Here is a 26302-nt window from a genome sequence, read left to right as displayed (position 1 = left end):
AGTTTTGTTAATGGGATTTTCAGCAGGTGAATAGCTGTTTTATTTTTACATGCATCATACTCAGTTTAAATGCCATTTCATTAAAAGATGTGTATGAACAAAACACTTGAAAGTAAATGTGAATTGCCCAAAGCATTTTTCCCCATTGCCTGTGCTTAGGCTGTTCCCTGAAATCAAAGATTTGATGGATTTTTGTTTTGTTTGCATTATAGGTTTTTATTCCATGCATGTAACAAATGAAAAACATGAATTGGAGTGGACATTGCATTTTGAAAACCACAAAGCACTTGATTTATTCAAATTATGTTTACATAGGAATTATTTCACCCATCAGTGAAATGCAGCTGCCTCTGGCTTGGTAGACGTCAGTCTTTAAAAAGAAACATTGCTAAGTGAAAAGAACTTTATCTAATATAAAACTTGAGGAGGAATGTAGGCTTGCAGAATGTAATTACTCATTTGGATCTTAGCCCAGACACCAAAGCTATCATTCCCTCTTTAACAAAAGTAACTCGGAATCTTAAGTGGTTACAGATAATGAAAGCCTTGACTCTGCAACCTTTCTGGAAAACAAAAATAGTATTAGTAGTATAATGCTTCCCAAATATTTAGATGTAATTGCATTTAACATTTACACAGCTCTTCAATCAAGAGACCTCCAAGTGCTCTATAAAAGTAAAGGTGTGCTTGATTTTCAGGGCAGCCCTATTCACTACTTTTGGCTCTCCACGTTTCAAAGCCTGAAATACGGTGTTGCAAGGCAAATAATTGACTCTATTCTGCCCTCTGAATTCATGCAGAACTACTCAGTGTTTCTGACAGGAAAGTTTTCTGCATGGATCATTGGGAAATGTAGCTACAAGGGTGTAGTCACACAGTAGTGACTATGACAGCCAGAGTTGGTTTGAAGGATTGGTTCGCCTTCCAGCCTATTGATTTTGGGGTTTGTAGCAGCATATTTAGCACTCGTGTCAAAGTCATGGATGGGTTTGTGATAAAGCTTCCATGGTATTGTAAAAGCAGTGAGAGTGAGATTCCAGAGTGGGCACATCCATTTTCTGTATGATGTGCAACATCTATGCAATCGTTTCTATCCACAGCAAAATGTAACCTATCAGTCGGCGAGCGTGTTTCAGCAATGGAGATGTTATCTGTTTCCTTCTGTATCCTTGACATTTTCATCAGTTTCCCCAAAGGATTCTCTGTCTTCTCTTCCCAGATTTTGAGCTATTGCCAGACTGCCATCTGAAGATCTGTGTTATTTTACATTGTCTTGGGAAAATATCTGTCCCATAATTGGAGGAGAAGGGAAATATTATCCAAATGGTACTAAAATCCATATTTTATGTACTACAGCACTTTCATAAAACCCATTGGGAAGATAGGAAGAGAGACTTTATGGAGAAAAAAGAGTGGAAGGTTGCAAGGAATGACACATAAATGAAAAGAACGAGGGTGTGGGGGTATTTTTTCTTTTTAAAATGAGGAGTCTAAATATCTTTAAAATTTTTTGACGGTCTTATCTTACAAGATGTTAGAGAGTCTGTTATGTGAACTCTCTGTAATAATAATAATAAAAAAAATAGTTCCATACAGTTTATGATGTATCAGTTTATTTCTGTGAAACTGTAAAACACTTTCCAACTGATCACATGAGCATTAGAGATTTCATAGCAAATCTTGGTGTTGGGTAAATTTGCCTTGTCCCTCTCTCTGCATCAGGATTACAGCATCAGGATTTCCCGAAGAGTGATGCTGATTAAGTCAATTACAACTATATTACTGAGTTTGGGGGCATGAAATAAAATTTGAAGGTCACATAAATTTCTCTGATGAAGAAACTTTTCTGTGTGTGCAGAGGAGACCACAGAGGAGAAAAACCTTTTTCTGTAAGAGGGGCTGGTTACTCTCACACTTTCAAGGCAGAAGTTGTAGTTGAGGATAAAGGTAGTAAAGAATTTTGGCAGAAAGAGCTATTGTGATCTCAAAAAAAAGTCTTTATAGATAAAAATCCTGACTTCTAGAAATACTCTTCAGTCCATAAGTATTCCCTCAAAAGGTCAGGAGGTTCAGTAGAAACATCATCTTGGGTGGATGTAATTGTGAATGGGAATTTCATTTAATTCTAGGGAAGGTTTTCCTCATGGTACTGAGGTACTGAATGCTTTCTTTGCCTCAGTCTTTGCTAGTAAGGCTGGCCTTTAGAAGTCTAAGGACCTAGAAACCAGGGATAAAGTCTGGAGCAAGAAAGACACGCATTTGGTGGAAGAAGATCAGGTTAAAGAATACTTCAGGAAATTGGACATGTGGAAGTCCATGAGCTCTGATGAGATGTACCCATGAGTGCTGAGCTGGTTGAAGACACTGCAAGGCCACTCTCAATGATCTTTGAACAACTGAGGTGATTGGAAGAAGTGCCTGAGGACAGGAGGAAAGCAAATGTCACTCCTATCTACAAAAAGGGCAGGAAGGAGGACCCAGGGAACTACAAGCTGGTCAGCCAGCCTCCCCTCGATCCCTGGGAAGGTGATGGAGCAGCTAATCCTGGAAAAGATTTCCAGGCACATGAAGGACCTCAGGATAGTCAGGCACATGAAGGCACATGAAGGCATCAGGAGCAGTCAGCATGGATTGACAAAGGGGAAGCCATACTTGACCGACTTGATAAACTTCTACAATGAAATGACTGGCTTGCTAGATGAGGGGAGAGTAGTGGACATTGTCTACGTAGACTTCAGCAAGGCTTTCGACACTGTCTCCCATAAGATCCTCATAGAGAAGCTGATGAAGTATGGGCTGGATGAGCAGTGAGATCGACTGAATACTGACTGAACTGCTAAGTCTGGATATGCTGACCTTGACAGGCTGGAGAAATGGACTGACAGGAACCTCATGAAGTTCAACAAGGGGAAGTGCAAAGTCCTGCACCTGGGGAGAAATAACCCCATGAACCAGAACATGCTGGGGATTGACCAAATGAAAAGCAGCTTGCAGAAAAGGGCTTGGGGATCCTAGTGGACACCAAGTTGACCATGAGCCACCAATAGAAAAAAAGCCAACATTATCCTGGGCTGCATTAGGAAGATCATTGCCAGCAGGTCGAGGGAGGTGATCTTTCTCCTCTGCTCATCACTGGTGAAGCCACACTTGGAGTACTGTGTCCAGTTCTGGGCTCCCCAGTGCTATAGACATATAGAATCACCAGAATGATGAAGGGACTGGAGCATTTCTCCTGTAAGGACAGGCTGAGAGAGATGTGGCTGTTTAGCCTAGAGAAGGAGGGGATCTCATCAATGTATATAATTACCTGGAGGGAGGGTGCAAAGAAAAAGGAGCCAGGCTATTTCCAGTGGTGCCCAGTGACAGGACCAGAAGCAATGGGCAGAAACTGAAACACAGGAGAGTCCCTCTGAACATCAGGAAATACTTTTTGACCGTGAGGGTGACTGAGCACTGGCACAGGTTGCCCAGGGATGTTGTGGGATCTCCATCCTTGGACATACTCAAAAGTCATCGGGGCACGGTCCTGGGCAAGTGGCTCTAGGTGGCCCTGCTTGAGCAGGAGAGTCAGACAACATGACTGTGAGGGACTGGAAGAGTTAACGCCTGTCAATGTCTCAAACATTGTAGTAACCAAGGTGCGGTCTGCATCACAACGAGGGCCATTAGCAAGAAGTTGGCTGGCATGGGCACAGGGGTGTGCCGGAGGGTGTGCAGCCCTGTGTGCTGGCAGACCCAGCCTGGGAACCCACCCCATATGGCCAGAGGCCACACCAAGCTTATCTGAGGAGGGGGCTTGCAGCTCCTTGGAAAGTCCCTAAGACCACCACCCCAATAAATCGCACATACTCAGTAGATAAAGAACCCCCTGGAACACTACTATATATGTTGAGAACTGTCTAGAATGAACCCATATAAGTCTTCAAGAGGCGTGACTGTGGACGGAGATTTAGACTATAAAAGACACAACTGCAAAGAGCCACGTGGCACGCACGCCCATCACCGGAGGATTACCGCGCTCGTCGCCGATGCCGCAGGATCCAAGGGTGGTGACTCTCTCTTTTCTTTTCCCCCTTTCTTTTTTTTTCCTTATTCCTCTCTTTTCTCTCTTCTTGTGAACGTTTTGCTGCAACCCACGCTGCCCACCGTTACGCCTTCCGCAGTTTGGATTGTTCAAATAAAGCGTTCAAAGTGATCGTTTGGTGTCGTTTCCCCTTAATTTAGCCCGGGGGGATCCCAGAACCTCTACGACCCTCTGGGCTGTCCGGTCTGGGTTGTAACAATGACCTCCAGAGGTCCCTTCCAACCTCAGCCATTCTGTGATTCTGTGATGCAGTAGTTCGATTCTGGGTCTAAATAACATTCAGCTTTATGAAATTGAAGATCTTCGAAATAAGATCAGAGATGTAAAAACATCTGGCTTTACAGATGCCTCCTTGGCTGTTAGAAGAACATGTTCTCCTAAGTCTACCAGGTGGTCTGAAAATTCCCTTTTAAATGTTTCAAATGTTTTATCATCTGATTTAAAATATCCTAAACCAAAAGGCTTCTAATTATACATTGCCCCAGGGAAGGAAAATTGCAGGTTTCCTGGGTCCTACTGTTTGATTTTACCCTGCCCATCAGAGTCAGGGGTAAGAGATAGAAACAGGTCAATGTGTGGTGGAGCAGAGAGCAACAAGCAAGAAAGGATGATAGAGGAGTCTGAGAAATTGCTGGTAACTGTGGTTCAGCCCTTGAAAAATTTCTGTCAAGAGGCAGCACCAGACACATGCTATTTTTCAGTAGTCTGTGAGCTTCCCATGCGTCCTGGTTTCGGCTCATAGAAACAAGCTTGCTTTCTTTTTTTTTCCTTTGCTCTGTGTCCTGGTTTCGGCTGAGATAGAGTTAATTTTCTTCTTAGTAGCTGCTACAGTGCTGGGTTTTGGATTTAGTGTGAGAATAATGTTGATAACACACTGATGTTTTAGTTGTTGCTAAGTAGCACTTATCTTAAGCCAAGGACTTTTCAGTTCCCCATGCTCTGCCAGCAAGCAGGGGCACAATAAGCTGGGAGGGAGCACGGCCGGGGCAGCTGACCTGAACTAGCCAAAGGGGTATTCCATACCATGGAACGTCATGCTCAGTATATAAATGGGGGGGAGTTGGCCGGGAGGGGCAGATCGCTGCTCAGGCATCGGTCAGCAGGTGGTGAGCAATTGCATTGTGCATCACTGTTTTTTTTTTTCCTTGAGTTTTATTTCTTTTTTCTTTTTTTTTTCCTTTTTTTTGTTATATTCCTTTTCATTACAATTATTATTACTATTAGTATTATATTTATTATTATTATTATTGTTAGTATTATATTTTACTTTAGTTATTAAACCATTCTTATCTCAACCCATGAGTTTTACCTTTTCTTCCCGATTCTCCTCCCCATCCCACTGGGAGGAGGGAGGAGGGAGGGAGCGGCTGCGTGGTGCTTAGCTGCTGGCTGGGGTTAAACCACAACACTCTGTATGTGTGTGTTTGTGGCCAAGTTGCAGAGGTAGGAAGGAGCTATTCATTTCCTTACGAAATGATATTTGAAATCTTCTTCCCTTTCAACAAACTCATCCATCTTCACAGCACCTTTGCTACTAGGCATTTTCTATAAATCAAGCTGAACGTTCGATCTGTGTTGTTTTCAATGATCTTTCTTGCCAATATTTATAACGTGCCTTGAAAGCTGAGGGGGACCATGGGTTAGATATTTAGTATTAATTAATGTGTCGGTCCCCAGAACATGCACATGCTGAGGAAACTAGTAACCATGTTTAATTCTACCAGAGAGGCTGGAGGCACTTGTAAACTGCTAATATATTTAAAAGGTATCCCTCCCTACCTTTCTTTGGAGATTGAGTTCATTTCTTCATGCTCTTCTCTCCCTTTTAATTGCTGCAATCTCACTTCTCCAACCTGAATTTCACCTCCCTCTTGTCCAGACTCCCATTGCCTCTGACTCTAGCTATCTTAAACTCTTTCTAGCATGCTTATTAGAACTTTTTATAATTACTATCAGTGATTATACAGTAGCACCCAATGGGGCAGATATAGTTTTTGAAAGGTAAGAGAAGGCTCTGGAGAAAAGGATCCCAAATACAGAGAGGACACAGAGGTGACTGTCATGTCAAAAAATGCATGGGTTATTTCTACACTAGTATATAAATGAGGGCCAAATGTGCTCACAGTGTTAAATGTCATTCAAGAAAGACCAAGAGATGTTCTGCCATTGATAAATTGTGAGTTAACACTTAGAACGTATAGATATTAACAGAACAATAGATAAGGCAAAAGAACCCCAATGAAACAGTTCTGGTCAATATGATAAGGAAACTGTATCAGTACTATGGAGCCAAAGATGATCAGAAAATCAGCCTTCCCTTCCCTTTTCTATAACATAACTAAAACCTTACCTTCAGGACTTCAGTAGCCTACAGCCTAATGAACTGGAGTCTTCTCTTTGTCCATGTGAGTTTGCCCTGGTCACCGAGGGGCCCTCTTTACCTTTTACCTCTGAACTCAACAGCATCTGCAGTGATTAGGTGCAGCACAAGGGGTTTTAGTCTATACTCAGAGCATGTAGGCTTAAGCTTAAGCATGGTGGCTTTCATGCAATGATATCCCAGGTGATAAATGACCAATGCAGTAGTGATTATGCACATATCTCCCCTGCTTCCTTTGTTTATTTTCTGTTTTCCTTTTCCAAAGCAAAATGTCACACGGCTTGTGCTGAGTGTGTCTCAGTGGAAATCAAATAGTTCAAATAGAAGAAAGGTGAGGTAAATTTTTCCCCTCTCCAGCAGGTTAAGTCTGTTGGAGCCGTTATTTGTTGGATTTATTATACCCTTGAATTGTCTCAAGCTCAGTTCCTGTGATTTTCCCATGAGAGCAGGTGGGAGAATGCAAAAATTGCATGTTGGAGTTATTAGTTTGTATGTTAAATGTCGTATCAAAGCCATTATTCTGAACTAAATTCCTAATTGAGATTGGCTCTTTTCAGCCTTTATCGTTTTCCAGTAGATCGCTATCCCCCTGTAGTCTTAGACACTTCCTAAAGCTCTTCCTTAGGCCACGAATACCCTTTCCTATATTCCTTCTTCTCTCTGTCTGCCTTATTCCTTCTTTAATTCCTTCCTTATTATCTCAAGAGAAAGTTAGTGCATTTTTAAGGTCTAGTTTCCCCTTTCTGGGTCAGTGTGAGATAAACCTAATCATAGTTGCTGTTGAGAATAATGTGATGCCACCGATGGAGTTAATAAGAAAGGAATAAGTTTTCAAAGTCTACCCGCCTCTGCCCTACAAAGTCCTTCAGATGGGCACAAACTGAATGCACTGGATTTAAGAGATATTAACAAATCTCTATAAAACAAACTAGATTTCACAGGGCTGTGCATTTCCTGAGCTCACTGTTAACTTAGCTCCAGCGTATTGGTGACATGCCAGCAGATTGATTTGCAAAATTTCTGTCTGTCTTTATAACATGCTATAAAGTACTTTACGGGGCCAAAGACAGATAGATCCCTGTCTTAGCTTCCAAACTACTGCTTAATGAAAACACTGTGGGACACAAAGGGAAGACAAGGGCACAAGATAAAAATCAGGGGGTTATATTCTTGCACAATGGATTCCCATTACCCTAAACAGAATCATACCAGGGAACGTATGTCTCTCAGCAAGATATCTTTTATGACACTGTAAATACAGCTAGTAAATGCTAGAGTTTTCAGTCTGTTGGACAGGGAAAAGCGAAGGTCAGTCAGAAAAGGAGAAGGGAGTCTGAGGTGTAAAAGAGTCCCTGGCACAGGGTGACAAAGAGCGTCTTTGGGCAGATTCCTGGCAAAAAGGCAGCAAACTTGGGTGGTGGAAGGCAGACTAAGGCAATGAGAAAACAAGGGAAGAAATCTCTGTTTGTGCCAGTGGAAGGACCGAAGAGCTCCACAGAGCTGCAAGTTCTGCATCACCCTCAGAGTCTCGCTGTCACGGGAAGCAGCTCTTCATGTTGGTTTAACTCCCGCTCTGTTTATCTTTCTTTAGGTTTGGGTACTGGTGCAGAACCTATTACACAAAAAGTACACCGAGTAGAGAGGAGGGTGATAAGCTGTGTGATAAAAGCATGTTTATGTCATTACATTTTGAAAATGTGATATTGCTTTTATCAAGGGAGCGACAGCCAAACTGAAGGCCTCTTGGACTCAATAGCAAAACACTTGTTTATTTCAGCCTGGCCCTAACCACTTAAGCGACATAAGAAACACTTCTGAGGACATGGAAAAGCAGTATCTGGCTACTTTTTAGAGATGTGACTGTGTTTAGGTGAATCTAAACTGCCAATAAATATTAAAGCTGTTAGGTTCACTTATTCCGAACTGCAATGCAGGAAGATGAATAGTCCTGTCGTAGTTCAGGACGCCTGAATGCCAGGAAGAGGTAGAACAAATGACACCCAGAACCAAGCATGAAAAATTATTGAATAAGGTGAAGGGACTGATTTAAAAAGATGGAGAAGGTGATCTTAGAGTGATGTAAGGCAGGTTGCTTTAGAGTTTCTTCTGCATGACATGTGGTGCTGGGGTCTTGCCTTGCAGGTCAAGTCCGTAACGTGAGTTGGAATTTAGTTCCAGATTAAGACCCCGTATTTAATCACTCACATGTAGGGATAGTTTTTGGGGTCCTCATCATTGCATAAATGCATACACTGCATACAAAATATGCATATAAATTGTATCCTTGAGTAGGAAGTATGGGGTACTGACATTTTTTGGATTGATCAGCTAGGATTTTCCACCATGAAATCTTAGAGAAATGAAGCAGTGCAGTTCTTTCAGAAGGTTATATCATACAAGGTCATCCTGAACAGCATAACGTGCTGGTTTAATTCACAGCCTCATAATAATAGCTGGAATATTCTTAGCCAAACTGAATTATGTAGTAAAACCACCACAAAAGCAGTTCAAGCCAGTACGTTTTATTTTGCAACTGAGATGGACTGAGAACCCAACTGGTGGTTGCCAGGGATCTGCCAGTGAGCGATAATTCAATGCTTTCAGTCATGTGTCCACATTCACATTATTTGGGAACGAACAGAGGGAAAAACAATGCAAATAAAGCCAGAGGGTTTTTTGCTGATTTTTATTGAACTAAAAATGGAAGTATGAAATGAGGTTGAACAGGCAATAAGATGTATACACAGGAAATTTTTTGCTTCAATATAAGGTTAATTGCAAACTGCCAAAGTTTAACATTAACCCATTAGTACTGGTTGCACTTTAATATTAGAGCTCTAGACCGGGAAAAATGAAAGGCTTACTTCCGCCTTGTGGTACATGTTACATTGCAAGAAAAGAGAGAAAATACCTAGAGCAACACATAATTAGTTAATACCAGAAAATAGTCCTTTGTTAAAATCATCAGCTTGTGTTGAGATCCATATGTGGCTGCCTCCTGGGCATTGTTCTTTTAGCACTATTAATTGTAGCTGATGGTATTAATTGCCTTTTGCATTTGTATGTCAAATGTGGTAAGAGCTATAGTGCAAATGCAATCTCTTTCTGATCTTCATTTTCAGAAATAAGGTTGGGGAAGACCGAGGAGAAGAGGCTCGGAGACATACCAGCCCTATGTGAGGAGAAGTCTCAAAAATCTCCCCAAGGAGACTTGTAGCATTCATGTCCAAACTTTGTAATAATAATGGGTTTTAGTTTAACATTTTATGGAGCGATTTTTTTAATTGGATCAGAATTCTGCTTTAAGTCTTTATTAGAAAGACACCTCCTCCCCCGCCCGCCCCTGCCTAATTCTTGCAATGGAGCTGTAAATGCTGCTGATCTTGTCTTGGGGATAATAAAGCATCAGATGTGCTCATGGACAGCACTCATTTCACATGTATCAAAATAGCAGCATGTGTTGGTGAGTGAATGATGTTAAGTCTGTCCTATACAGCAGTTAGGAGGGGAGCACAAGTTCCCCTATTCAGCCCCTGATGTGGCTGCATTTGATGGCATATGCTCCAGCACTTACAATCTAGTGCTGTAAGCCTAGCCCATAGCATAAAGTCTGTTATAGGGCTGTGGTCTGCGTCTCCAAAATATATGTTGTTATAGCTCAGGAGTCTATAAATGCAAAAGCCAGAAAGTCCTAGTGCAATCATTTTCCATTATCTTTTTACAACCTGGGTAAGAAAAACCATCATGATTTATCATGGATCCTGTAAACACAGGGCCTGCCAGACATCTGCCTGAGAGGTCCTAATTGCAGCCACTCTATCCTGGCCCGCATAGGACACAGGGGGAGCATTGCATAAACACATGAAGAAAATTGCATATGTCATTACTCAAGGTCCTCACTGCCTAGCAACTTGTGCTGTCATTTATAGACACACAGATTAAATCCTGAATGGGTTTCATATGGGACCAAATAGGATACCCTACAAAAACCCCGGTGCACTCGACCACACAAGGGGGAGAGGTAGACCCTGCTCTTCTCATCCATCTTTTACTTGCGCTTGCCAATGTGGGAATTTGTCCATGCAGACAGACAGACAGACAACAAAAGAGTAGCAAGCAGAGTCTGCAAATGTAAACCTTGGGTTTGTCAAAACAAAAATCTATTGACTACTTTCACTTGCATTTGTACCAGGCTTTTTGCTCCCTAGGTGAAAAGACAAATTGACAATGTTTATAAATTTTAGATCAAACTGTAGATTTCCTTTAAGTCATGCCATTATATTAGGATGTCTGTTGCCAAATTTGGAGCAGTAATCAGTGATTTCCAAGACATAATTGGAATAGCTCAACTGGCAAAAATATGAATTTGAGGACCCACCTTCCGAAAATGAGGTTTCTTCATGATGTCAGCTTAGAAATGAAGAACAGAGGAATCCTTAGTGACTGCTGAAAACTCTGGGTAAGCATAACTGTATCTTTATAATCAGGGGCTTTATTATCTTAAAAGTTTAGAAGTTATTATAGTGTAATACAACATTTAAAACTCACTGTGTTCTCTTGAGTTCATGTTTTTCCTTGCTTTTAAGATTGTTGGTAGTATCCCTGCAGGACTCGAAGACCCCAGGGAGACAATGGTTTCCCTGTGACAATTTCAGTCTAAGACTTCAGCTGAAACTGCCACAACGGACAAGGGAAATAAACACAAAAAGTCCAAGCAGTTTGTTCTCAGATCACACAGAAACAGAGATACTAGAAAACTGAGCTGTGATAATACAGATATTTATCCAACGGGCAGCACAACCTGGAAATTAGAAACCTACTCTCTATTTGTTGAAGTACTGATCCAGCAAGTGTTTTCTGCAGAAGGTCTGACATGAAAAATAACTTTAATAAATGCTAAAGAGATATGTTTCAAGATTTTCTAAGTGAAACTGTAAGCCATGATAAATCTGGTATAAAGAAAGAAAGAAAAAGAGAGAAAAAGAGGCAAAGACAGAGAGAAATACAGAAGGGAAGGAAACATAGAATCATAGAATCATAGAATCATAGAATGGTTTGGGTTGGAAGGGACCTTAAAGGTCATCTAGTTCCAAGCCCCCTGCCATGGGCAGGGACACCTTCCACTAGATCAGGTTGCTCAAAGCCCCATCCAACCTGGCCTTGAACACTTCCAGGGAGGGGGCATTCACAACCTCTCTGGGCAACCTGTTCCAGTGCCTCATCACCCTCACAGTGAGGAACTTCTTCCTTACATCTAATCTAAACCTATCCTCTCTCAGTTTAAAGCCATTACCCCTTCTCCTATCACGACATGCCCTTGTAAAAAGTCCTTCTCCAGCTTTCTTGTAGGCCCCCTTTAGGTACTGGAAGGCTGCTAGAAGGTGTCCCCGGAGCCTTCTCTTCTCCAGGTTGAACAACGCCAACTCTCTCAGCCTGTCTTCATAGCAGAGGTGCTCCAGCCCCCTGATCATCTTCGTGGCCCTCCTCTGGACCCGCTCCAACAGGTCCATGTCCTTCTTATGTTGGGGCCCCAGAGCTGAACACAGTACTCCAGGTGAGGTCTCACAAGAGTGGAGTAGAGGACCTCCCTCGACCTGCTGGTCACACTTCTTTTGATGCAGCCCAGGATGTGATTGGCTTTCTGGGCTGCAAGCACACACTGCTGCCTCATATTCAGTTTTTCATCCGCTAATACCCCCAAGTCTTTCTCCTCAGGGCTGCTCAATCCACTCATTGCCCAGTCTGTATTTGTGCTTAGGAAGGAAGGAAGGAAGGAAGGAAGGAAAGCAGAGAGAGAGAGAGAGAAAGAAAGAAAGAAAGAAAGGAAGAAAGAAAGAAAGAAAGAGAGAAAGAAAGAAAGAAAGAAAGAAAGAGAGACAGAGAGAAAGAAAGAAAGAGAAGAAAGAAAGAAAGAAAGAGAGAGAGAGAAAGAAAGAAAGAGAGAGAGAAAGAAAGAAAGAGAAGAAAGAAAGAGAGAGAGAGAGAAAGAAAAGAAAGAGAGAGAAAGAAAGAAAGAAGGAAAGAAAGAAAAGAAAGAAAGCAAGCAAGAGCAAGCAAGCCTGAAGCAATGGGAGATACAAAGATAAACTCAGAGGTAGACTGTTAAACTCATTTATCAGCCAAAGAATCCAAAGATACCAACTCTCTGTTATCAATGATGTGAGCTGTGCTTCAGGCAAAATTTCCTTGGCGCATTATTGACCTTTAAAATTACATCCTACTCCCAAATATTGCTCCATGCTGCTAGCTTTTATTATACTTGGCTTTCTTACAGCAATTGTTTATCAGTCTGCTCTTCTGTGTTTACCTTAAGCCTTTCAGAAGCAATTACACAGAGGATGGACATAACCCAAAATAACAGGTATAGCACAAAGCAGAAGAGAGACTAACAAAGCTCGGGATGAAGGAAAAAAATGGGGAAGGGACTAGAGCCAAAAAAAGGAAAAAGTAATATAACTAATATAGAAGAATCCTTTCACTTCTCATTTGGTTACAAGCAAGTTAGGATTTGACAGTACTGAAGCATAAAATATAGGAAAGATACAAAAATGACCACCCTTGATCAGACCAGATGTCAGGCACACAATCTGTGAGTAAAATAATACTGAGAGATGCTGATTCCACAAGACCAGAAATGACCCTTTGCTAGACTAAGACTAAACCGCAATTTCACCAGGGGAAGCTGCATAAATGCTGTCTTATTAAGTGCAAAATGGATGGGCCCATAGATGGTACAAGGAATCATCCTGCTGCAGCCAAGCAGGGTTTCCGTGTGATTTCAGACACCACTGACGTATTGGGTATGGCTCAGTCTTCCATGCCTTCTGAGTTTTGCCTTCAATATTACAGTAGATACAAACAGAATATAATTTCCTCCTAGATGTGACTTTCTTCGAAGGATTTTCTTTCTGGGAGTGTTCCCAGGACATAGCTATCCAGATAAAAGCTTCATTGCTCCCATTCCAGTTAACATTAGTCTACAGATTTCTCCTGATCTTCAATCAGAGAGAGAAAAATAATTCTGTCTCTCTATATGAATGGTTCAAGCAATAGACCCATACATGACACCAAGGTGGAGAGAGCACTGTGCTGCTTTCCAGGGTCCTTTGCACTGCCTCATGAGGTAGAAAAATACTGTAAAAAATTAAATAAAATGAAGAAAAATTGAAAGGCTGCAGAAAAATGTAAGCCTGTCCTTGAATCTTCTTTGGCTTGATGTGGCAACTTGCTGATCTGTTAAGTCTGATTTTACTGTCTCATTGCACAGGGGTGACGCATGCACAATGCATTTTCAGCAGGCTCGTGTCGGCCAGTGGAGGGACGCTGGGCAGGCGGCAGAGGGATCTTACTTTATCACTTGTTGTTCATTTTAAATACATTTTAGAATTATGAGAAATGTCAGATTGACAGCCGAGCAAGCACTGAGCAAAGTCATCCAGACAAAAGGACAGTTTCTCCATGTGTTGTGGCCACCGTGTTTCTGACTGGAAAATCAGTCTTCAGTCCCTGGGAGTTTCTTTTAGGAAGCTTGGTTATATCCTTGATGACCCTGGGTGAGCTCCATACAGCTCGATAGATGACAAAACCCAAGCAAAAAGTTGCAATGGTACCTAAGGGACATCTAAGCCCCACATATATCTCCTACACATTTTCTACTTTGTATTATATGCAACTCATCATTTAGTGTGCTGGCGTTTCTCTCTCATGTACAGGAAAAACTAGGCACAAGTTATCGAAGAGTTAGCTTGAATGCAAGAGCCCTTTACAGAGTGTCCCTAGATCTGTGGACATCTATTTACACGACCTATCTTCTCCATCTGTAAAGCAGGATGAAATAGCCCCTCACTGTCTCACAAAAGTGTTATGCAGATAAACACATTAGAAAGATTACAAGGTGCTTGGAGACCAAGAAGGTGTAAGCATTATTAGCAGATTATGATGTAGGAGTTGCACTGAGACCCCTGAGCTCATTTTCATGTAGACCTAATAGTTATTTGTCAACAGCTAATGATTTTTTACCTTCACCTGCGCAGACTAACTTCTAAGTTGTGGCGTAGAGTTCATTTGCCGGCATGTCACAGTCAGATCCATTCAAATCCTGGGTTATTCCAACCTTGGGATTCTGTTTTCCCAATGCATGTGTTCAAACAGGGCAGATTCAGTTGGCATGAATAATCAGACGAGTTGCATTTTCTAGTTTCAGGCTGACGGACTTTGAACTGTGATGTTTTCCATGTGATTTTTCCATCTAGTACAGATATACTTTTTCAGGTGACAAGGCACTTCTTCCACTACACTGCCCCAAGCTGCTTATGAAAAATCTAGCTTTGGAAAGGGGAATATTTAATTTTTGTGAACTTGTAATCAGATTTTCTCGTGAATCAGCAGGGAGGCCACTGAATATAATAGAAACATTTGCACAGGCTTTAATAGGCTTTGTGTTGGATCCATAGCATTGTGAGATAACATTGTATTATTCCTTCTATTATAACAGTGTATTATTACTTCTTCATCTAATAATCCCACACAGACATGGCCTTACACATATTACATTGCTTTACAAGGATAAAATTAGCCACTTGATCAATTTAGCCTCCATGTTAAATTATTCTGTCAATTATTCTGCAAATTTTTTTTCTCCTCATGATGACTAACATCATAAACACTATTTCCATTTATTTTCAAATATCTGTGTGGCATGTCTGAAGTATACAAATCCTCTTTATCACAACAGACCACAATGGAAAATATGTATGTGTTGATGTTTGTGTCTTTGTGTGTTCTATTAGGAATTTAACTCATTTTGCTCTGATATCATCATGTGTGTGTGTTTTAGGACTCAGAGAACTACATTTTTCCATGGTTTCATTAATCATGTCAGACCTTCAGTTAAATTTAATTGTAAGTGCCAGTCTGAAGAAATTCATTTTGTGGCTATTATCATTAGGCAGAACGGTTAGTGGTTTAATATCGCCCTGTAGAGGAAACCCACAGAGAAAACATGAGAGTGGTAATAGCTATTGCTTTCTCATTTTGAAGCAGGAATTACTCATCAGCTGATTTTTCTGCTTTAAGCATATTTTCTCTTAGTTATCCATGCAAGGGAATTATAAATTTGGGGAAAGTGTATCTGAATAATCCTTCACCCTGCGAAGCATTAGACACACCATTTTACTCTGATGCTAACAGTGAGTATGGTAGCATGCTGGCAATAAACTTTAGACCTGTGGACAGTCTTTTGGCTTACCCTCTGGCCTAAATGGTTCTTGAACAGCCAGGTGCCCGGCACCTGCTCTGGTTGCAGTCCAAGACAGAAGGGAGCCTCGCTGTATTAGGGATCTTCTCCAGAAAAACTCTTCTTTCTTCACACATGGCCCAACTCTCATGCATGCTGAGCTCATATTTACTGTTTCAGCTGTGTCAATGGGTTTTAAATTTAGTGTAGATAAAAATAATGCCCCTCAGGCCAGACCCCAACTCCCAAATTAATCAGAGTCAGGGCAAATATTTCTTTTAACTGCAATTAAGAGACATGTTTGGAAGTGTGCTGGAATTATTGCTTGTGTTTTCAAGATGTATGAAAACTTTTCTATGGAAAAGTGCATGTTGGGTCAAAAAATCTTAATATTTTCCCATGAGTCCTTTTTCGTGCTACATTGGTTTTGCCCTTATAATGGCAATGAAAATTATTATTCCTTTTTCATCACTCAGCCTCCGCTTGCACCTTGGACAATGACACAGCTATCAAGTTTACTTGTGGTGTTACTGTATCTTGATGTACCTGTTAGTCAAGGTTGGGAAGTGGAGGGTGAACAATGGACATCAGTTGACATATTGCTCTCTAATTTTTTGCGGTAGCCTCCATACCAAAATATCTTCCTATTTCTCATCTAAGACCTGGCTTCCCTCCACATCCTTTCCCTCTACAGTTCACCCCAATGGCTTCATCCTGCCTTCAAGCAGACAGGTTTGCTCACGGTCTCCCTCCAAGACTGGTCACTGCACCACATCCGTTCCCACTCCCTAGAAGCCTTCTTTACATGCTTACTTTCATTTTATTGCTTGCTAATAAGGACAGAGAAAGGACGCTATTGCTATGCACAATCATCACAATTACAATGTACGCAAAGCATTTGTCAGCAAGGAACCACATAACTCAGTTGTTGACTTTAACTCAATTTCTTCTCATCTCTTTTCTTTTACTAAGTTTTAGCAGAAAATTGTCTTGAGTAATCCTATGTCTGTCATGCTTAGAATCATAGAATCATAGAATCCTAGAATGGTTTGGGTTGGAAGGGACCTTAAAGATCATCTAGTTCCAACCCCCCTGCCATGGGCAGGGACACCTTCCACTAGACCAGGGTGCTCAAAGCCCCATCCAACCTGGCCTTGAACACTTCCAGGGAGGGGGCATCCACAACCTCTCTGGGCAACCTGTTCCAGTGCCTCACCACCCTCACAGTAAAGAATTTCTTCCTAATATCTAATCTAAATCTACCCTCTTTCAGTTTGAAACCGTTACCCCTCATCCTATAGCTACCAGATATGGGTGCTGGATAGTGCCATTGAAGTCTTCACTGAATCCTTGTGTTATCCTAATCTTCCTTCCAGATCTTAAATTGTTTTGTGAGAGTAGGATTTTCTTTGGACCACAGTGCAGTTCAGCATCAAAAAATGATTTCAACCCCTTAGGAAATTCCACCCTGATCATTTTGGGCTATTTACTCATGAAGGCAAGGTTGAATGAGAAGAATTATAAACACGTCCTTTCTTACTCTGCTGTGTTTCTCCACTTATAGCCTAGTGGTTTGCTAGAGCATTGTCATAGGAGATGAAAGTTTGAATCCCTTCAAGCAGAGGATGAAATTGAACCTGGAGAAGTGCTGTAACAATTCAATTTTGGGTTCAGTGGGTTGATTTGTAGGGTTCTTTTTTTGCTCCAATGCTTTGATCTCACATTCACATAGCAAGCCTGTTAGATTGCTCTCTGGTTTCCTTCTCAAGAACAGCTCCCAGATCTGGACTCACCACGCACTCGTGGGTATTTTGTGTAAATGACTGAGGCTCTCAGGCAATGTCACAAGAAGAATGCTGACAAGTAATTTGAGGATTCATATAGGAGTTAAATGTGAAATAGGTACTGGCAACCATGCTCTTCCACTCCAGCAAAAGTAATAAGGTTATGAACACAAGCAGAGAATTAAATATTTGGAATAATTTCAGATAAAAAAATCCTAAATGTCTGTGGATTTGTGGTATACCAGGATGTGACAGCAGATGAACGGGAGTTTGATTCTAGCCCCCTAAATCAAACAGTCCTCAATTTAATTTGCATCCCTGTTTTGTCCTACACATGTCTGTGTTATGGACTCTAAAATTTTGTGAAAGGCCCAAAGATGCACTGAAAGTGGTAACAGAATCACAAAATTTGTTATTTCTCCATCTTTACCTTAACAAAGAACCACTTTCCACCAGAAGGAATTTACAGGCCAAGTTTCAAACTTTGACTGTGACCTTTAATAAAAAAAAACAAAAAAGTGTAGAGTTTCTTTTTGAAATGGGAACATAACAAAGGGAGCAAGGGGCAAAAGGGCCTCAAATATTACAACTGGGCTGCAGCTGAAGATGGAAATGAAAGGAAATGTCTTACAGAAAGTATGAGAAGTCTAAAGACAGCAGTGTCCAATATAAACAGCTTCTTCAAGTGCATGCAATTCTTACTGACATGCTCTGGGACTTTGTTCTTCCCCTGTGGTAGGTTTGCAGAAGGGGTTTGACCATTTGCTATTGCTTCTAGCAAATAGACTTAATTCCCCATCTAAAGCCCACTGAAGTCAATGAAAAGATGACTCTCATTGAGTTTGGTGGATCTTGGCTCAATCTCTTTGGCATTTAGCTGAGGTAGCTGAAACTTGTCCCCCTTGAGCCATCCAGAGGTTTTGTTGAACTGAGCTTTCTCTCACGGTGTGGGGTATAACAGGCCATAGTTGAACACATTAGTGAAAAGGATGGCCAGAAATCTTGCTTCCTTGTTAGCACTGCTATATAAGACTTGAAATCTAGACTAGAAGACTAGAAGCCTTTGAGGCAAAAGTCACAAATTAGTGGGGAATATGAATACATGAAAGCCAAGAAGCAATTGGAAACACTTTATCTGTTTTCTTTGTGATCAAAGGAGATTAAAAAATGGAAAAAAAGGCAAAAAAAGGCAAAGATTTGCTTCTATGTTGCTGTAAACATCTGTTGTAGCAAAACAACATGGATGCAGAGCAACATGCACTTCAGGAGGTCAGCACCTGACCTGGCAGAGCAGCATCCAAGGCTCCGAAATGGCCATGTGGTTTGCTGTATGCAATGCATGCCAAAGCAAGGTGTTTCAGAAAGGGATTCTTAAAAAGCAGCATCCTGAGCCAAAAGCCGTCAGATTCAGGGTGCTCTGCAGGGAGAGAAAGGCAGAGGGCAACAGTTTACCTCAATTTCTCCCCCATCCCTCAAGGTACTTTATTTGTAGGGAAATCCTTCCTATTTAGGACTGATAAACATTAACCCTTCTCCCGAAAGCAAGAACTGAGGTCCTTTCTTTGCAGAGCTTGGCAGTGTTATTCCAGTATTTCACTGCACAGCAGGTTGTTTCCATTATATATGGATTTGACAGAAGGACTACTCGGTGAATAAGGAATTGGCTGGATGGTCGCACTCGAAGAGTTGCAGTCAACAGCTCGATGTCCAAGCAGAGACCAGTGATGAGAGGCGTTCCTCAGGGGTCGGTACTGGGACCGGCGCTGTTTAACATCTTTGGTGGCAACACAGACAGTGGGATTGAGTGCACCCTCAACAAGTTTGCCAATGACACCAAGCTGTGTGGTGCGGTCGACACGCTGGAGGGAAGGGATGCCATCCAGAGGGACCTGGACAGGCTTGAGAGGTGGGTCCATGCGAACCTCATGAAGTTCAACAAGGCCAAGTGCAAGGTCCTGCACATGGGTTGGGGCAATCCCAAGCACAAATTCAGGTTGGGCGATGAGTGGATTGAGAGCAGCCCTGAGGAGAAGGACTTGGGGGTATTAGCAGATGAAAAACTGAATATGAGCCAGCAATGTGCGCTCACAGCCCAGAAAGCCAACCATATCCTGGGCTGCATCCAAAGAAGCGTGACCAGCAGGGCGAGGGAGGTGATTCTCCTCCTCTACTCCACTCTTGTGAGACCCCACCTGCAGTACTGCGTTCAGCTCTGGGGCCCCAACATAAGAAGGACATGGACTTGCTCGAGTGGGTCCAGAGGAGGGCCACGAAGATGATCAGGGGGCTGGAGCACCTCTCCTATGAAGACAGGCTGAGAGAGTTGGCGTTGTTCAACCTGGAGAAGAGAAGGTTCTGGGGACACCTTCTAGCAGCCTCTCAGTACCTAAAAGGGGCCTACAAGAAAGCTGGAGAGGGACTTTTTACAAGGGCATGTCATGATAGGAGAAGGGGTAATGGCTTTAAACTGAAAGAGGGTAGATTTAGATGAGATGCAAGGAAGAAGTTCTTTACTGTGAGGGTGGTGAGGCACTGGAACAGGTTGCCCAGAGAGGCTGTGAATGCCCCCTCCCTGGAAGTGTTCAAGGCCAGGTTGGATGGGGCTTTGAGCACCCTGGTCTAGTGGAAGGTGTCCCTGCCCATGGCAGGGGGCTTGGAACTAGATGACCTTTAAGGTCCTTTCCAACCCAAACCATTCTAGGATTCTATGATTCTATGATATTTACAAAATAGCTCTGTTATCAGAGCACTCTGGGGGAAACAGAGCAGATTGGAATGCTAGTCTCTTCCCATCAGCTGGATTCAAATCCTGTGTTCAAGGACAGCGTCGTATGCTGCAAGGGAAGAGAACAGCCCCCCATCCATTTTGCTGAAAGTTTCCATTGTACAGATATGAACTGAGTGTATATTGTCCAAAAAAGGTGCAAAAGGGAGATAATTGTGTTGTGAAGCCATTAGGAAGCTCCCTAACAGTGGGTTAGGGTTTGAGTTCAGGTTAAGGACAAAGATCTTAACCTCCTCTTCAAGGACTAGATGTTTATTATAAATAAATTTGTAATTGTATAACCTGAAAAAAAAAAAACCTGCAAGAACATGGATACCCACTTTTCACATTATAGCACTAACTGCTGCATCAGGTGGTTTTGCTTTTCTCCCTCCCTCTGATCCCACACTTCTGTGAAGTCAAAAGCCAGACCTTCAAATCTCTCTTCCTCTTTTCTTCTTTTCACCCAGCCTATGTGATTTGGGTTTAAGATCATGCAAGGTAGGACAGGACACTAAACCTCATTCTCCCAGGCCCTTGGTGAGTGCTCCAGACCAGGTACAGGAAGGGAAGGGTGCACGGCATCCCTCTCCATCACCAGCTATGGTAGAAAGGAAAGCCTTTCCATCTCTACATGCTACATGGAGCCTCATCCAGCCAGCCATGCTCTGTGTATCCTTCCCATTCCAACTCCCTCAGGCAGCTGGGCAGGGGCATGTATAATTCACAGGGCTGGCAGGGTTTAGGGCTGAGTGAGGCTCCAGAGCTGAGCCATCATGGGGCTGAAAGCTGGATAAATGATTAGCCTGCCTGTCTGGTGAGAGGGCTGTGAGGCTCTGTGTTTGCATGCAGCATTCCCCCCCTACTACTACAGTAGTAACAACAATGCTCAGGAGTACCCATATTTCCACAGGAGAATGATTTAAAAAAAACAGAATAAATCAACGGCATTGATCCAGAAATATATCGTGTCTTGCAAAGCACTTGCAGCTTGACCTCTGCCTGCATCCCCTACGCGCAATTTTTGCTGTACTCAGACCTCTGTGTCAGATATTTCTTACTGAAGATTTCTGTAGGTTATCTTTCCTAAGGGAGCTAAACAGTCATATCTTCAATTGCTTCCAAAGTCTTCTTTCCAGATCATTATGTTAAAGATTGTTTTCCTCTGTGAAGCTAAAGGAAAGTTGTTACTACTACTTACAGAGCTTGCTCTACCTTGACAGCAAACTTGCGCTGGCGATTTTTAACTCAAAAGATTCACCTTTTCAAATATTTTTTTGTACTTCTTCAGTGCAATCTGAGGATAAAATTGTTCTTTATGAACATTGAAATAGAAGAAAGCAGTGTTAAGTCACGTAGCATCATCTTCACTTATGTAACATGCCATGCACCAAACAGAGGGGCAGGAAGCATAACAGAGCTGGTGTGATGCTTTGCACAAACCTGGCAAACCCTCTCTATCAGCTGAACAACTGCAGAAGGTGTTATTTTCACACATCCAGCCAACTGGCAATTTCCCCCCTCTATCCTTTTTGCACAGAAAGAGCAATTATAAAGGTGTCTATCCCAGAGCAGAAGCTAGTTGGGCTAAGCCTTGCTAAAGAAAAGCATCAACACATTATGGCTAACTTGCCTGTGACACTCTAATCAGGTTGTTGAGACAGAGACTCTCTCAAAACGCTTTCACTCTTTTGGGTTCTAACATACTGGGTCCATGTTACCAGTTTTCTCGTAGACATCATCGCTGGAAACATAACCAGCTGATGTTCTGATGTTTTCCTGAATGTCTAGGAATGGAAACTAGATAACATATATGCTGTAAGAACCAGATGGTTCCCTTCCTGGATTGCTTATTGGTGAGTATCCTGACAAATCAGAGGCTTAACATACCTGGTTTTGGCAGTTTCATGATCTTTTGGGATATGTAGCAACAGAGAAATATGGGAGCAAAAGAAGAAAGATTTTAATTATAAAGCTCACAGGTGACAAGACAGAGGATATTGGGGGAGCAATATAATTTCCAAAGGGTTAGAAGATGGGAAAGTGAGTAACAGACTGCAGGACCAAGTTATTACACTGTTACTTTTATCATAAAAGTGGGCAGGAATGTGAAATTGTAGGAGTTAGAGACACAGATAAGGAGCCACTGGAACAAAGTGCAAGTCTGAAAAAGAAGATACATCTTCTCTAGCAAGGCATAAGGTCACAGGTATCCAAAGAGAGCACACTTACCGAAGCGTGGAGTCCATCTCCCTCCAAGATTTGCCCCTGCAATACATTCAACACCGTCCATACTGTGGTACATGGCCAGAATATACTAGTAGCCTTTTAAGCTGTTTGCGAGTTAAACACCGTTATTTATGTCCCCAGCTGTGCCAGGGTGATTTCTTTGTATTATTTTTTTATTGCAGAGGTAGAGATACGTAACACCTGCTTTATCCAGTCTAATTTTAAATGTGTTGAGCAATGGGATTTCTATCAGTTTTCTTATGAGGCTATTCTGCAGTCTAACAGATCTCACTGTGTTGGAACATCTTTCTTGATACCTACTTCTCTAAGTTCCTCCCATCACTCGTGAAAATCTGCACAGACCTTTTCATCATGTGAATGACTGTTGCCAGGATAACTTTTCATGTTCTACTCCTCACCAAGACTAAAGAGTTTTATCTGTGCAACAGGGAATTTCACAGTTATTGAGTCAACATTTTTTAGAGTATCTGGTGCTATTTATAGGCCCCCCTTTATTCTCTGGCACTTTTCCTTAAAGGTTTCTTAAATCCTTCTTAGCCTGGTAGAGATTTACAACAAGTTCACATATCTCCTAACCTTATTTTCTTTATAAATTCAGACATCAAAAACCCACTGACATAAGGGGAAGTGGGTTGGGGAAATAGTTACAGAAATCTTATTTGGTGGGTGTTGTAAGTTCTGTTTTATTCTGATTTGGCAATCTACCCTGCAAGGGTATCCTTAACAGAAGTTTGCTGTGTGTAAATTGGTGACAAATGGTAGTCAATTAAGAATGCCTGAAAAGTCTCTCTTTATTGACTAACAGCCTGCAGAATTGCACGTTCTTCCTTCCTTAGCAGCAAGACTCTTCAGCATGATTAATTACTTTCAGATCTCCATAGGTTCATAACAGCAAGATACAAGATATCTACTATAAATCTGCAAATGATGTATTTATTACAGAAAATAAGAAGAGGAACATTTCCAGCTGTCCTACTGAAGCCACAATCACATGCAAGGCTGTCTGGCTCAGCTGCCTTCTCTGAGGACTAAGTTAACCCTACTTTTTAAAAAAAATTTTTTTTTCTTTTTTGTCCCCTTTTTTTCCCCCTGGACTATTGCATAGCAGATCTGTTGAAAAAAGGCTATTGCCTTGCACCATTCTTCTGCATCTCCACGCTTTGTCTGGAGCATGGGCTTGAAATAGTATGTCAAATTTAGATGTCTGCTATTTGCAAAGCATGAAGACAAGCTGAAAAGGATTTGGAAAGGAGTTACAAGAGAAAAATCTGATAAAAAGCATAGCTAAAAAAAATCAGATACGTTTTCAAAACTCATATGGACAATCCAAGTTAAGAAAGTAGCAAGCTTATACCTTGAATATTGCTGACAACTAAGTGTTCTGTAGTGTGGAAACAGTGTCAAAGTCAAACTTTGTATCTAGAAGGTGAATTTTGAGAAATAATGTATATGTTTCTATTTAATAATTAACACTTGGAACACTCTTAACTTTTGATGACGGGAGTTCCCTTTAAATTGGAGCCTTTCAGTCACAGGTAGATAGTTTTGTAGAGTGTAGGAAATAGCTCAGCAAAACTAGCAAGTCACTGCTGTCTTTTCTATCATCTCTCTCAAAAAACATGATGGATGATCCTCTCTGCACCTTATAACTAGCTGATATCTCTCCAGTGTCCTTCAGTTATCTATAGGCAAGGAGGTCCCTGAAGCTTCGTGTCTGGGCACAACTTTTCTTGTGATGCTCAACATTAATCTAGGAGCTGCACCTTACTCAATACAACTCATGCTGGAGCTGTGGAACACGTGGAACCCAAGCCTTGTTCTTCTACTGCCAATGATGGATAGCCTAGAGATGGTATGGAATCAATGGAAATGGTAAGTTTGTACACAACAGCAGCAGTTTCCAAGGAAAAGTCTCTGTCAATAGGAGAATGAGTATATATTTTGAAGAAAAAGGATCACAGGGCCAACAATCATGAAGCAAGGAAGATGATTGCCTATGAATTTGGAACTCCTAATTCAGTATTTCTTGCTGCTTTTCACTGAATAGTTTCGAATGAGAGAGGAAGTGTCCATCATCATGTCTATGAAGACAAAAAAGAAGTAACACGAAAGTGTCAAAAAAAGGAGGTATTCAGGTCAAGGACCATCTTGCAATTAAAGGCAAACAATTTGAGGGAAGAACAAGGTCATGATTGCAGTGGTGCTGCAACAATTTAATCATTGGGAAGTGTGTTGGGTTTGTGTGGTGGGAGAGGGGCTACAGGGGTGGCTCCTGTGAGAAGATGCTAGAAGCTTCCCCGCCTCCAAGTCGGACCCGCCTCTGGCCAAGGCCAAGCCCATCAGCAACGGTGGTAGCGCCTCTGTGATAGTGTATTTAAGAAGTGGAAAAAACTGCTGAAATACCTGCAGCAAAGAGAGGAGTGGGATGTGAGAGAAACAACCATGCAGACCCCGAGGTCGGTGAAGAAGGCGAGGGAGGAGGTGCGGGGGAGCAGAGATTCCCCTGCAGCCCCTGGTGAGAGGGCAGGCTGTCCCCCTGCAGCCCATGGAGGTGAACGGCGGAGCAGAGATTCCCCTGCAGCCCGTGGAGGACCCCACGCCGGAGCAGGCGGCTGGGCCCGGAGAAGGCCGTGACTCTGTGGGAAAGCCCACACTGGAGCAGTTTGTGGAGGACTGCAGTGCGTGGAAAGGACTTGAGTTGGAGAAGCTGGTGGAGGGCTGACCCCCGTGGGAGGGACCCACGCTGGAGCAGGGGAAGAGTGTGAGGAGTCCTCCCCCGAGGAGGAAGGAGCGGCAGAGACAACATGTGATGAACTGACCCAAACCCCCATTCCTGCCCCCCTGCGCCGCTGGTGGGAGAAGGTTGAAAATTCGGGAGCAAAGCTGAGCCCGGGAAGAAGGGAGGGGTGAGGGGAAGGTGTGTTTTTAAGACATGGTTCTATTTCTCATCATCCTACTCTGATTTGATTGGTAACAAATTAAATTGATTTCTTTTTCCCAAGTCGAGTCTGTTTCACCTGTGACCACAATTGGTGAGTGATCCCTCCCTGTCCTTGTCTCAACTCACGAGCCTTTTGTTCTATTTTCTCCTCCCCATCCCGCCAGGGCAGGGGGAGGAGTGAGTGAGTGGCCGCGTGATGCTTTGTTGCCAGCTGGGCCTAAGCCATGGCAGGAAGGCATTTGCGCAGTAACATGTTTTGAGGCTGCTTCGTTCAGTGGGGAGACAGCTGAATAACTGTCATTCATCCTTTTACCTTCAGTCCTAAATGTTATGAAGCAAGGAACACTGTTAATCCTGATGAGATAGACCTGCTCTACAAGGCTACCAGGAAAGGCACAGCTTCAGAGAACCCTCTTGCCACAAAAGAGGGAAGCAGAAAAACAAAAGATTGATTAAGTACCAAAATCAATAGCAGTGAAGATCACCAATGGTTTCCCAATAGAATAAAACAGCTAGATGTTTGTATAAGGTAAAGCATTTCCTTTTCAGTGCCATGCCATCAAGAAGGTCTGCATGAAGAGAAGCATCTTCGAATCCAGAATTCACAAAGCAGATCAACAGTTTCAATAACAGAAACCAGCTAGTGCTTGTGCTTATTCCCTGTCGAACAACCTATCCAGTTGTTGAAAATTAAAAAATCATCAGGGTTGTAATTGCGTACCCTTGTGCCAGGTTCAAGCTCCAATTCATAGATGAAGAAATAACGATGGCACTCAAGGCTCATTGCGAAGGGTCACTGCAACACTGGAAAAAGTGATTTGACAGGATTTGTGGCTGTCAGATTTACACTCTCATAGCCAGCAA

The sequence above is a fragment of the Gymnogyps californianus genome, chromosome 4 (assembly GCF_018139145.2).
Source record: "Gymnogyps californianus isolate 813 chromosome 4, ASM1813914v2, whole genome shotgun sequence".
NCBI lineage: Eukaryota > Metazoa > Chordata > Aves > Accipitriformes > Cathartidae > Gymnogyps > Gymnogyps californianus.
This window is presented reverse-complemented; position numbering follows the sequence as displayed.